The sequence below is a fragment of the Eurosta solidaginis genome, chromosome 2, assembly GCF_040869045.1.
Source record: "Eurosta solidaginis isolate ZX-2024a chromosome 2, ASM4086904v1, whole genome shotgun sequence".
NCBI lineage: Eukaryota > Metazoa > Arthropoda > Insecta > Diptera > Tephritidae > Eurosta > Eurosta solidaginis.
The window spans coordinates 87,111,165-87,124,912 of record NC_090320.1 but is presented as its reverse complement, the minus strand read 5'-3'; positions in this window follow the sequence as shown (position 1 = coordinate 87,124,912).

The window sequence follows — 13,748 nt, the reverse complement described above, 5'->3', positions numbered from 1 at the left end:
TCCAGCAACTGAAAAAGGAGATGGAGAACAGTGTATTGAATACAACCGGCAATAATATCGAACTACAAGCACGGCTGCCAGACGCTATGGAGTCGAAAGGAATTAATGAGGGCGATAATGTCTTTCATCCTGATGGGGTCGAGACAAAAACAAAAATTGAAGAGAAGAACGGAAGTCAGAGTCCAGTCGCAAGCGGCGAAAATAATGCGATATTGGCTTTGCTATCACAGATATCGGCTAAAATGGGAATCCAGGAAACACGCATAACAGAAATGTCATCACAAATGTCCACAAATATGTCATCTCAACTGGAATCGGAGGAAAACCCTATAGCATCTCAATTGGAAGAACAGAAGACATATATGACATCTCAGTTGGCTGAGCAGTCGAAAGCACAGGAGGCCCGCATATCCTCGCAGCTGGAGGCACAGGAGATAAGGGTATCATCGAAGTTGTAGGCCCAGGTTACAAAAATTTTACAGTTTGAGGAAAAAATCGAGGCTGAGGTGGATGCTTTCAGAGGACGTATTGAGCAGTTACAACTAAATCGCCCTAGCAGTTTAAGCGAGTAATCCAAAGGTAAAAACACCATCCTTTGACGGTTCTGTTCCTTTCCAGGTCTTTAAGCTTCAATTTGAGAAGACGTCAGCAGTGAACAATTGGAATGCGGAAGACAAAGTTGCTGCACTTTTCGTAGCAATGAAAAGACCAACTGCCGAAATCTTACAGAGTACGAACGTAACAGGTATGAAGCATTAATGGGCGCACTAGAGAGGCGATACGGAATCGAGCATAGGAGACAGATATACCAAATGAAGTTACTGAACCGCTTCCAGAGGCCTGGTGAAACATTGCAAGAATTTGCGTCGGATGTTGAAAGGCTGGCACATTTAGCGAATGCGAACGCGCCCGTGGAATATACCGAAATGGTAAAAATCCAGAGCTTTATTAATGGAATACGGGATATCGAAACGAAGCGAGAGACATACGCAAACCCAAAAGCTACATTCACAGAAACGGTATCACATGCTCTGATTCGGGAAACAGCATCGCTTCTGTATAAGCCAGCGTTCAAAGTACGCCGTGTTGAGGTAGAAAGGCCAGACTGTGTGAACACAATATTGGAGGAGCTGAAAGGATCGCAAAAGCGGAGTGAAAGAGTTACCAAATGCTTCAAATGCGGGAAGCCCGGTCGCATTGCACGTGATTGCGATCTTGATCCTAGTGGTTTCAACAGCATGGGTGGTCTTAATAACACAGCTGAAGGGGATGAGGCAGAGCGAGTAAAATTAATTCGATCTAAGTTGGTCAACAGGAGAGTAAAGCCATTACCTGGAGCAAGGTTGCGTACGGTCACTGGCGAGTAAAGCCAAGTCTGGGGAGAAGTGATCTGTGAAGTCTTAATGGGAAGGTCATCGTTCTACACAAATTCGTTGTGGCTGAGATTGTTGATGAAGTCATATTGGGAGTGGACTTCTTAGTTGACCATGACATCAATATCGATATGCAGAGAAGGTTTATGCGTTATAAGAACCAGGATATGCCACTTAACTTCAGTTTGGAAGAAGGGTTCAGCAGTAATCGAGTACTGGTGGAGAAGACTCGACAAAGACCACGAAAGTCAAAGGTAAAGTTGATGGATCGAATGGGCCAAATTAAGCGAAATCAAAAGTACCTGCGAGAGAAACACTGACATTGACAAAACCAAATGGACGCACAAAGACGAGGAAAGAATTTCCCAGAAAGAATGCGAGGGTAGTTTCAAGCCAGGGCGCACTACTGTTGTGAAACGTGGGAACTATACTGATTATGCAAAGCCAATCCGTCAAGCACAAGCTCTACGAAGTAGTTCATTGGACAAACAGCAAAGTGTGAGGGAACGAATTAGAATAATGAGTACTAGGATGAAACACAGGTACGAAAAGAATAATAATTCGGAAGGTATCCGGGAGGGAGATTTGGTACTGCTATGCAACCCTCACCGGCGGAAAGGTGTTCCATCCAAATTTTGGTGCAGTCGGGAAGGCCCGTACAAAGTTGTGAAGAAGATTAGTGATACCATCTACCGCATAAAAACCATTGGGAAACCACGAAAAAAAGGGTGGTTCATTTGGAGATGCTAGCGGCGTTTAGATAGAGGGATTTGTCTGATCGGGACGATCAAACTTAGGTGGAGGGCAGTGTGACGAGTATTAGCAACACTAAGGCATACTATCATCTTTAAGCCGATACTAAGCAGTCATTTGTATCCTATGTAACCTATGCGAGCATATCTACAGTGTCATTACCAGAACTAAATTCAACGGAAGCTACATTGCCAGAATCAAATTTAACTTTAGTTCCGGCTCCAGTTTCATTGTTAGCAGCAGTATCTGATTACGCGGCAACATGTTGTACGGGATTTCAAACGGAAAACGAAAGAAACTCTTTGTCACAAGCACAACTCAATGATTGGATAGGGGATATGCAATTGTCAAAGGAAAAGGCCGAACTACACGTCTCTCGTATGCAACAATTTAAATTTGTTTCACCCGATGTTAAGATAACATATTATAGAATTCGGCACGAACAATTTTCGAAACACTATACGAAGGAGGGCAGTGTTTGTTGCTGCAAAGACATTGCTGGTCTATTCAAACAGTTTGGTGGACAATATGATTCAAAAGAGTGGCGATTGTTCATAGACGAAGGAAACGTATGAGATAATGCAAAAATTGCTCAAACTGATCAAATACGAAGAACATGATTGGAAAATATGTGCCGATCTTAAAGTCTTTGGAATGCTATGTGGTCTACAAAGTGGACACACAAAATACTGTTGCTTTCTATGCAAAATTTGATAGCCGAGCTCGCCAAGACCACTACATCATAAAGGATTAGCCAGAACGAATCGAGTTTCAAGTTGGGATGGATAACATAAAATACTCCCCCACTTATAAAGAAGTAAAAAATAATTCTACCTCCGCTACATAACAAGTTCGGCCTTATTAAAAACTTTGTCAAAGCTTTGGACAAAGAAGGCGAAACTTTTCACTATTTGAAGACAATCTTTCCAGAGATTTCAGAAGCAAAAATAAAGGAAGGGATTTTTTTGGGACCGCAAGTAAGGAAAATGATGACCAATAACCATTTCAAAGAACTATTGCCACCAGTGGAGGCAGCAGCGTCCTTTTAAAAAGGTCGTTACTTCTTTTTTAGGCAAACACAAAAGTCTTAACTACGAGATGATAGTGAACGACTTAATCAAAAACTATGCGGAAATGGGTAAATAAAAAAACATATTGAAGGACGTTTTCTCAGTTAACTTTAAAACCTATCTGCCCGATAAACAAAAAATTTTTATGAAATTTTTTAAATTTACATGAGAATATTTAGCCGTAAGTCTGAATTCATCGTCCATTTTCGAACAAACAAGAATGAGAAAAATTTAACAAAAAATTTGTTCTGAATTGAAAGGTAAATCCAGCCTAAGAAAATTATATACTAATGTGTCACTTATGTATTTATCTAATATACTTTTTTATTTTCTTTCAGGAGTAAATATGTCTTTAAAAATTCATTTTCTACACTCCCATTTAAATTTTTCCCGCAAAATCTTGGCGACGAAAGTGACGAGCTTGGCGAAAATTTCACCAGCAAATGAAAATTATTGAAAGTCGGTATCAAGGATTCTGGGATGTCGCTATGATGGGTGACTACTGTTGGTTTCTCATAAGAGAAACAGATCCTAATCTAAATAAGCGTCAAAACAAGACACATAACTTTTTAATTATAAAATAAGATCATAGAGTTAAGAAAGAATCATATGTACATATGCTATTATTTGTAGGGTACTTAAGTTGTACTATATGGATATATTTATTTCCATGCTTATAACTTTTGTATTAGTTCATCGATTTTGTTGAGTGAAAGCTTATTTTTTTAAAACAGAGCTTAGAGAGAAAAAAAATCTGCAAAAAAATAAAAGGTTTTCGAGATCCCTCCTTGCAAACTACACATTTTTTTATATTTTTACAAAAAAAAATTGAAAAAATCCGTAATGATTGTTCGTTATCTTTGAACCTGCAGGGCTTAGCTAAAATTTTAATTACAAAATTCGTTCACAACGGCCGTGCAGCCGTGTAGCCTGTCAAGTCAAACTAAATAAAACCGTTAAAAAAAGGGCAGCAACAGAATGTTGTCCTTATCTTTTACGGCCAAGATCACGGTTCCAGTCGACCGCTGGTTAAATTTTAAACTAAGTTCATAAATTTTCTAAAGTAAAAGTATTCATGTACGTTAATATATTCTTTTATATTTCATACTCCATTTTCTTTAACCTACAGTGATGCGTGTGTATAAATTGAAGGATTGAAACTAAAGCTAAAAATTTTAATTTGATAATATGATATATAATTTACACTTATGAATTATTACTTTTAAAGTTTACATCACTTCTTGGGAGAAAGATAGAAGGCGTATAAGTATGAATTTAAGAATGTTATTTTATTTTATATATGTATATATAAAACAGAATTGTACGTAATATCTTGGAGGAAAGATATAAGAATATACATAGAGGTGGCAACCCGTAAGTACAATTATACGTTAGGTGCTCATTTTCATTTGCTGGTGAAACTTTCGTCATGCACGTCACTTTCGTCGCCAAGATTTTCCGGAAAAAAATTTAAATGGGAGTGTAGAAAATTAATTTTTAAAGACATATTTACTCCTGAAAGAAAATAAAAAAGTATATTAGATAAATACATAAGTAACACATTAGCATATACTTTTCTTAGGCTGGATTTATCGTTCAATTCAGAACAAATTTTTTGTTTACGTTTCGCTAGTTCCTGTTTTTTCGTAACTGGACGATGAATTCAGATTTAGGGCTATATATTCTCATGTAAGTTTAAAAATTTTCATAAAATTTTTTTGTTTATCGGGCAGATAGGTTTTAAAGTTAACTGCGAAAACAGTCTTAAATATGTTTTTTTATTTACCCATTTCCAGTTTTTGATTAAGTCGTTCACTATCATCTCGTAGTTAGGACTTTTGTCTTTGCCTAATAAAGAAGTAACGACCTTTTCAATAGGATCCCACTCTGCTGCCTCCACTGGTGACAATAGTTCTTTGATATGGTTATTGGTCATCATTTACCTTATTTGCGGTTCCTCACAAATCCCTTCCTTTACTTTTGCTTCTGAAATCTCTAGAAAGATTGTCTTCAAATGATGAAAAGCGTCGCCTTCTATGTCCAAAGCCTTGACAAAGTTTTTGATAAGGCCGAGCTTGATGTGGAGCGGAGGTAGAATTATTTTTTTCTTCTATATAAGTGGGGAATATTTTATGTTATCGACCCCAACTTGAAACTCGATTCATGCTGGCCGATCCTTTATGATGTAGTGGTCTTGACGAGCTCGGCTATCCCATTTGCATAGAAAGCAACAGTATTTTGTGTATCCACTTTGTAGACCACATAGCATTCCAACGACTTTAAGATCGGCACATATTTTCCAATCATTTTCTTCGTATTTGATTAATTTGAGCAATTTTTGCATTATCTCATACGTTTCCTTCGTGTTTACTGCATGCACGATCGGGATAGATGGATTTTAGTTGCCAATATGCAATAATATGGGCTTTAAACTTAATTTTTTGCCGTCTATGGACAATCGCCACTCTCTTGAATCATATGTTCTCATATAGTACTTGGAAAATTGTTCGTGACGAGTTCTATAATATTGTTACGAATATTATCAACACTTAGGGGTACTGCCATCTCTAAGCCGATGCTAAGCAGTGACGTGAATGCACATCAATAATTCAATCATTATGCCTACACATATGTACGTACACGCAGCAACGCACAAACACATGCAGATATCTTATCTGAGATATGCAATTATAATTGTGGAAGAGTCGCTCACAAACACACGCGCATATGAGAGCTATACACGTACATCTGTAGTTATAATTATAACAGATAACCAACTAGTAGATTCTAAAACAGAAGCGCCTAAAAGATGCAAGGAGGAAATCAAAGAGTATAAAAGGCCTCAACAATAGAGGCGCTAGAAGCAGTTTTGATTAAGACGCTATCTGGCCAGCAATAGCAGTATTATTTATTGTGTAGTACGTTAATAAAGGCCATTTTTCCATTATTCAATATTGGAGTTATTTATTCAACAGTTTAGTGATTCGATCGTTATCAGAAGATTACAAATAAGAGGAATTGCAGTAAATTCGTTACAATATGTTACCTTAACATCGGATGAAACAAATTTAAATTGTTGCATACGAGAGGCGTGTAGTTCGGCCTTTTCCTTTGACAATTCCAAATCCCTTATCCAATCATTGAGTTCTGCTTGTGGCAAAGAGTTTATTTCGTTTTCCGTTTGAAATTCAGTACAACATGATGCCGCGTAATCAGATACTGCTGTTGACTATGAAACTGGAGCCGGAACTAAAGTTAAATTTTATTCTTATTTTAATCCGTTGAATTTAGTTCTGGTAATGACACTGTAGATACGCTCGCATAGGTTACTTTTCTTGACTTTCCAACCCCAAGTAATTTTGTGGTACAAATATAGGTGTAATAAATTTCATATATCGCCTAAATAGATAGTTTCAGAAATTAGTCAGCTATGCATTAAAAGGGAGCAAATTCCTAATTTTTGCAACGCACCTTTTGTTCCGGTTTCCGAAAAAATCAATTCGACTTGATATGTGGTGCACACGGTGTTCGGTGACCATGGTTTTTCATTGTTTTTAGGCTCAATTCCAAAATACTTATAGTATGTAACTTTCAAAGGATTTGAAAAAATACGTCGCATCCTTTTAACGATAAATTGACCGCAGGTGAAAGAGAACATATCTGGATCATTTGTACACTCAAACTCTCGCGCCCTTTTATTCATATTATATTTTTAAGTAAATGACGGGTTATATACTGCAATTATAAACTGAACAGAATCCGGCGAGCCTTGCAGATATTATGAAGGAACAAGGCGCATGTACTATTATTTATACTTAGTTCAAGTAAAAATTCAAGCCTACCTAGACAAAAAGGTTCCCTAGTTCTACAAAGAAAACACTACCTTCCTGAAAAATATGCTCTTGCTTGGAATGTACCTGGGCTTGAAAAAACGACGCTAACAGGTTTTTGCATCTACTAACCCTACGAAAATCTACCTGCTAACTGATATACGAATACTAACACATATATATGTACCAGTAGGGTACTTAAGTATTAAGTGAATATATTTACTTGAACGCTTATAACTTTTGTATTAGTCCATCGATTTTGTTGAACGAAAGCTTATTTTTTTGTAATAAAACAGATGGCGAATAATTTGAGCTATTTATGAAAGACCTGAAGCACCTGGTGAAATCGTGTGACTATGGTACATTGGAGGACTCTATTTTGAGAAATCGCATAGTGATGGATGTATTGGACAAAAAATTGCAGGAAAAGTTGTTGGCTGATCGGGAGCTGTCAATGGAGAAGTCTTTAGAAATTTGTAAGTTGTACGAGCACACCAGGATTATACAAGATGTACCTTCGTCCTCGGGAACTAGGGGTTTTGTAAATGTTGTTAAAGAAAAACAAAATGTAAGTGGTAAAAATCTATGTTTTAGCGACATGTTGAATAAGTCAGTAAGGGGCTGATAAATATGTTCAGGGCATTTTTTAAGAAAACATGTGGGAATAAGGTCAGGACCGTATTTGTAAGATTCCTTCAAAGACGTCAAATGTGAAAAAACCTCCTCAGGAGATATTGCTGGAATATTAATTACATTAACTGATTTAAGTTGATATGGGTATTCATTAGACAAGGAAATTAATTCAGGGGAATAGTTGGAATTGAAAAATTGTGCAAAGAAATTGGCAATATCTTGATCGTCGCTAGAGAAACCATCACGGCATTTCATACCAGAAGGAAACCCTTTAACCCTACGTTAAAATTTACGAAATCATAGAAAGCTTTCGGATTGCAAGTTATTTTCTTTTTCATCCTACAGAGATAGGTATTATAACACTTTTTGTGTAATTCAAAATATTTATGACGCAATATAGAGTACTTCAAGTAGTCAGAGTGTGAACCCGTCTTCTTGTACAGCTTGAAGGAACGCGATTTTTTATTTTTTAAAGATTTCAGCTCTTTGGTAAACCATATTTGGACTAGTGCAGTGGAAACACGTTTACGCTTAGGTATGTGGCTTTCCAGAATAGCGTGAATGATGGTGTTGAAGTCCGAAACGTTTTTGTCAATATCTGCACCGTATTTGGGTCAAACTACTGTAGATAAAATTTGGTTAAGTTTAATAAATTAGCCTTCGCAAATTCAAATCTAAAACAAGAGTTGTATACAGTGGTAATGCAAATCCGAGAACTTTTTTTCAATTCGTAAACTATTTCCAGGGAAGGATGGTAAGGTCTTCAGGTACAGTAAGAGGTTCACTCCTCCTAAGAGTGAATTTTGATGCATCATCAACAAATAGCAAATCAAGGACCCTCCCGGACATGTTTGGAACTATATTTATCGGTCTAAAGCAAAGGTCAGTTATTTTGGCTGAAAAGTCGTTGCTGGACAATTTGGAGGAAACAGGTACAATATCATGGTCAGATGTTGTCCCTGAAATATGCGAAGATTAAAGTCACCCAAGACAATTGTAGAATTAATAGGCTTCATCATTGAATTGATAGCTTTCAGCAACGAAATATACACCGAGGGATCAGAAGATGGAGGATATAGCAGATGGCAATATAGGTGAAACCTATTACCAGCTGGATTCTAATGCATTTAATTCCGTCGCTTCTATAACAGGTAGATTAACCTCACCAGAAGTTATAGAAGAATGTACCGCGAGCAATACCTCACCACCAACTCTGTTCAAGCGGTCATTTCTATATATTTGGTAATCATTGCAAAGAACCTCCGAATTAAATATATGAGGCTTTAGCCAAGTTTCAGTAAAAGCTGATATTGTAATTGCAGTTAAATGATTTCAAGTACAGATCAGTAAGTTTAGTGTTTAGACCCCTTACATTTTGATAAAATATATGAAGGAAAGATTTAATATTTACTTATCTTGTTTGGTTGATTTTCCGACAGGGTGGATAAATGATGTATATTGGAACGATTTTCCGTCATCCCTTGTCAAATTTGGTTTTGAGACAAACCGGTTTCGGCGTTGTGCCATCATCAGTGTCGATTTTCGTTCTGATCTGTTGTTGTCATTTGTCCTGTATTTATAGTTCGTAGGTATATGAGCAGGTATTGTCAAATTGATGCTTGTGTATATTTAGTTATGTGTATGTGCTGTGTGTTCGTTCAGAACCGAGGGTGGTTTACTAATCGATTTGTGTGGCTGACTGGGGTAGGTAGAAATCTGTGATTTTAGTCGTTTGACCTTCTTTGTCGGTTTTTTGTTTTGGTGTGTTAATTGTTTTATGTTTATTTTTTGTTGTGTGTTTGTCTGTTGTACCTGTGTGATTAAGTTGTTTTCTGTAAACAATTTTTAAAGGCTCGAATATTGTGTCAGAAATTGTGTTTATCTGTTCGTTTATTATTCTACCGTCGAATGTTTTCTGTTTGTAGATTTCCATGTTTTCGAGTACGTTGAGACGTCGGCCCTTTTTTTGTATGTGAAGAACACTAACTGTTTTATTGATGTTTGCTGGGGAACATTCATTCTCGACCATGTGATTCGCGAAGTTAGACTCGGGTATAATGTTTGGATTCCGTATTTTTTTGTTGTAATCTCTAATATGTTCTCTGAACCTCGTTCTTATTTGCCGTCCTGTTTGTCCTATGTAAATATGCTGGCATCCGCAGGTAAGCTTGTATACGCCGTGGCTGCTAAACGGATCCTCTGAGTTAATGTTAATTCTTAGTTTTCGCCCTAGATTGTTCGATGTTTTGAATGCTGTGTTAATGTTGTATTTTTTAAAGAAGTTTGCCAATTTATATGTTGCTTTTCCAGTATATGTCATAGTCGTCCAGCTATTATTTTCCTTTTCATTATTTCTTTTTGGTTCTCCATTTGTCCTTCTGAGCTTATCTACTAGTGCTTTTTATATCCGTTGTTTGCAGCGATATTATATATGACCTCAAGTTCTCTCTTATATGCCTCTTGTGTAAGAGGTGTTCTTTCAAGTCTATGTACCAAGTGCCTTAATGCTGCATTTTTATGATGTTGAGGGTGATTTGAGGTATTGTGTATTATTGTGTCGGTGGCCGTTGACTTTCTATATATGTCATAGTTAAATCTTTTGGCTTCTTTATCAATATTTATCGTGAGGTCTAGATAGTTGATTCCTCCGTCTTTTTCGGTTTCCATTGTAAATTTTATATTGCCGTGCTGTTTGTTGAGGTACTCCAGTACGAGCTCTTCGTTATTAGTAGTTAAAACGCATATTATGTCATCCACGTATCTAGCATAAAATGACACGCCTAATTTGGACTTCAGCTCCTGTATGTACTTTTCTTCCAGATTTTGCATGAACACTTCCATAAGAATTGCTGATGTGGGGCTTCCCATTCCAAGACCGTTTGTTTGTCTATATATTTTATCGTTGAATTTAAAATAGTTTTGACGTAAAGTGGTTCTTAGCGTATTTGTGATTTGCATACTTTTCACTTTGTTTTTTGTGTTATGAACTATTGTTGAGCTAACTATGTCCAAAGTCTCCGATAATGGTATAGATGGGTATAGATCTTTTATGTCAAAAGATACCAATTTGCTGTTTCTTGTTAGCTCTACGGTCTCAAGTCTCTCTATTAGTTCTGTTGTGTTAGCTATTGCATATTCGTTCCTTAGCTCCAGAGTGTCTATCAATATCGTTTTTAAATATTTGGACAGTTTGTAACATGGTGCCGATTTAAAATTAATGATGGGCCTCATTGGCGTATCCGGCTTGTGGATTTTTGGTAGCGCAACCAGTGGAGGAGCCGAAGGGTTCATTTGGACCAATATATGTGCCATGTTAGAATCTACTATATTTGTTGCATTTTTTATAGCAACTTTGATTTGTTTTTGGTATTCATCTGTGGGATCCTCTCTCATTCTACGACATTTCATTTCCTCTATGAGATCCTCGGTTTTGGATATATATTGCTCTTTTTCGATGAGCATAGTGGTGTTTCCTTTGTCCGCTTTCGTTGTGACAATATTGTTTTTCCTTGGTTTATGCCGTAGATTCTTTATTGTTTTCTCCTCTGTATTCGGTGTTTGTCCTTCCTGTGCTTTCACCTCCTTTCTTATGATTTCCCTGCACATGTGTCTTGCGTGCTCCTGTTCTTCCTGTGGTATCAATGATATTGCGATCTCCGCATCTACAATCGCTTGCTCCGTTTTTCTTACTGTATTCTGGTCCATGATATTGTGCTTCTGGCCCTTTTCGAGAAGTTGTGCCTCTTCCTTGGTAATGGCCACTGTTGTGAGGTTAACGAACTTGTCATGAAACTGGTGAGTGTTTTGGTTTTGGTTACCCTCTCGTCGTCCTGCCAGCTAGTCCAATTTTCGGTTCAGCGACCTGTATTTTTGTTGTAGTTCCTGATCGACCTCTGTCTTAATGCGGTCGAAACATTCCATTAATACAGTCGTAGGTAGTTGTTCTGCCAATCTTAAATGGATAGATAATAACTCGGCATTTATCTCATCCTTCTTCGAGTATAAGCTTTCCAACTCATATTTTAAAAAATCCTTTTCCGCTTTTCTAACTGTTTTCCTGCTAGATTTGGTATTTGCCTTTATTGTTATTTTTGCGAATTTCGGAGTAACATTCAATTCCAGGCATTGTTTGTTGAACCAAATGCTCGCCTTTGCTTTATATATTTTCAGTAGCCGTCGCTTGTAAATTGTTAGTAGTCCGTTCGCGTTCAAGTTAAAAGCCTGACAAGCAATAACTGACTTATCTTGTTTGGTTGATTTTCCGACAGGGTGGATAAATGATGTATATTGGAACGATTTTCCGTCATCCCTTGTCAAATTTGGTTTTGAGACAAACCGGTTTCGCCGTTGTGCCATCATCAGTGTCGATTCTCGTTCTGATCTCTTGTTGTCATTTGTCCTGTATTTATAGTTCGTAGGTATATGAGCAGGTATTGTCAAATTGATGCTTGTGTATATTTAGTTATGTGTATGTGCTGTGTGTTCGTTCAGAACCGAGGGTGGTTTACTAATCGATTTGTGTGGCTGACTGGGGTAGGTAGAAATCTGTGATTTTAGTCGTTTGACCTTCTTTGTCGGTTTTTTGTTTTGGTGTGTTAATTGTTTTGTGTTTATTTTTTGTTGTGTGTTTGTCTGTTGTACCTGTGTGATTAAGTTGTTTTCTGTAAACAATTTTTAAAGGCTCGAATATTGTGTCAGAAATTGTGTTTATCTGTTCGTTTATTATTCTACCGTCGAATGTTTTCTGTTTGTAGATTTCCATGTTTTCGAGTACGTTGAGACGTCGGCCCTTTTTTGTATGTGAAGAACCCTAACTGTTTTATAGATGTTTGCTGGGGAACATTCATTCTCGACCATGTGATTCGCGAAGTTAGACTCGGGTATAATGTTTGGATTCCGTATTTTTTTGTTGTAATCTCTAATATGTTCTCTTAACCTCGCTCTTATTTTCCGTCCTGTTTGTCCTATGTAACTATGCTGGCATCCGCAGGTAAGCTTGTATACGCCGTGGCTGCTAAACGGATCCTCTGAGTTAATGTTAGTTCTTAGTTTTCGCCCTAGATTGTTCGATGTTTTGAATGCTGTGTTAATGTTGTATTTTTTAAAGAAGTTTGCCAATTTATATGTTGCTTTTCCAGTATATGTCATAGTCGTCCAGCTATTATTTTCCTTTTCATTATTTCTTTTTGGTTCTCCATTTGTCCTTCTGAGCTTATCTACTAGTGTTTTTTATATCCGTTGTATAAGAGGTGTTCTTTCAAGTCTATGTACCAAGTGCCTTAATGCTGCATTTTTATGATGTTGAGGGTGATTTGAGGTATTGTGTATTATTGTGTCGGTGGCCGTTGACTTTCTATATATGTCATAGTTAAATCTTTTGGCTTCTTTATCAATATTTATCGTGAGGTCTAGATAGTTGATTCCTCCGTCTTTTTCGGTTTCCATTGTAAATTTTATATTGCCGTGCTGTTTGTTGAGGTACTCCAGTACGAGCTCTTCGTTATTAGTAGTTAAAACGCATATTATGTCATCCACGTATCTAGCATAAAATGACACGCCTAATTTGGACTTCAGCTCCTGTATGTACTTTTCTTCCAGATTTTGCATGAACACTTCCATAAGAATTGCTGATGTGGGGCTTCCCATTCCAAGACCGTTTGTTTGTCTATATATTTTATCGTTGAATTTAAAATAGTTTTGACGTAAAGTGGTTCTTAGCGTATTTGTGATTTGCATACTTTTCACTTTGTTTTTTGTGTTATGAACTATTGTTGAGCTAACTATGTCCAAAGTCTCCGATAATGGTATAGATGGGTATAGATCTTTTATGTCAAAAGATACCAATTTGCTGTTTCTTGTTAGCTCTACGGTCTCGAGTCTCTCTATTAGTTCTGTTGTGTTAGCTATTGCATATTCGTTCCTTAGCTCCAGAGTGTCTATCAATATCGTTTTTAAATATTTGGACAGTTTGTAACATGGTGCCGATTTAAAATTAATGATGGGCCTCATTGGCGTGTCCGGCTTGTGGATTTTTGGTAGCGCAACCAGTGGAGGAGCCGAAGGGTTCATTTGGACCAATCTATGTGCCA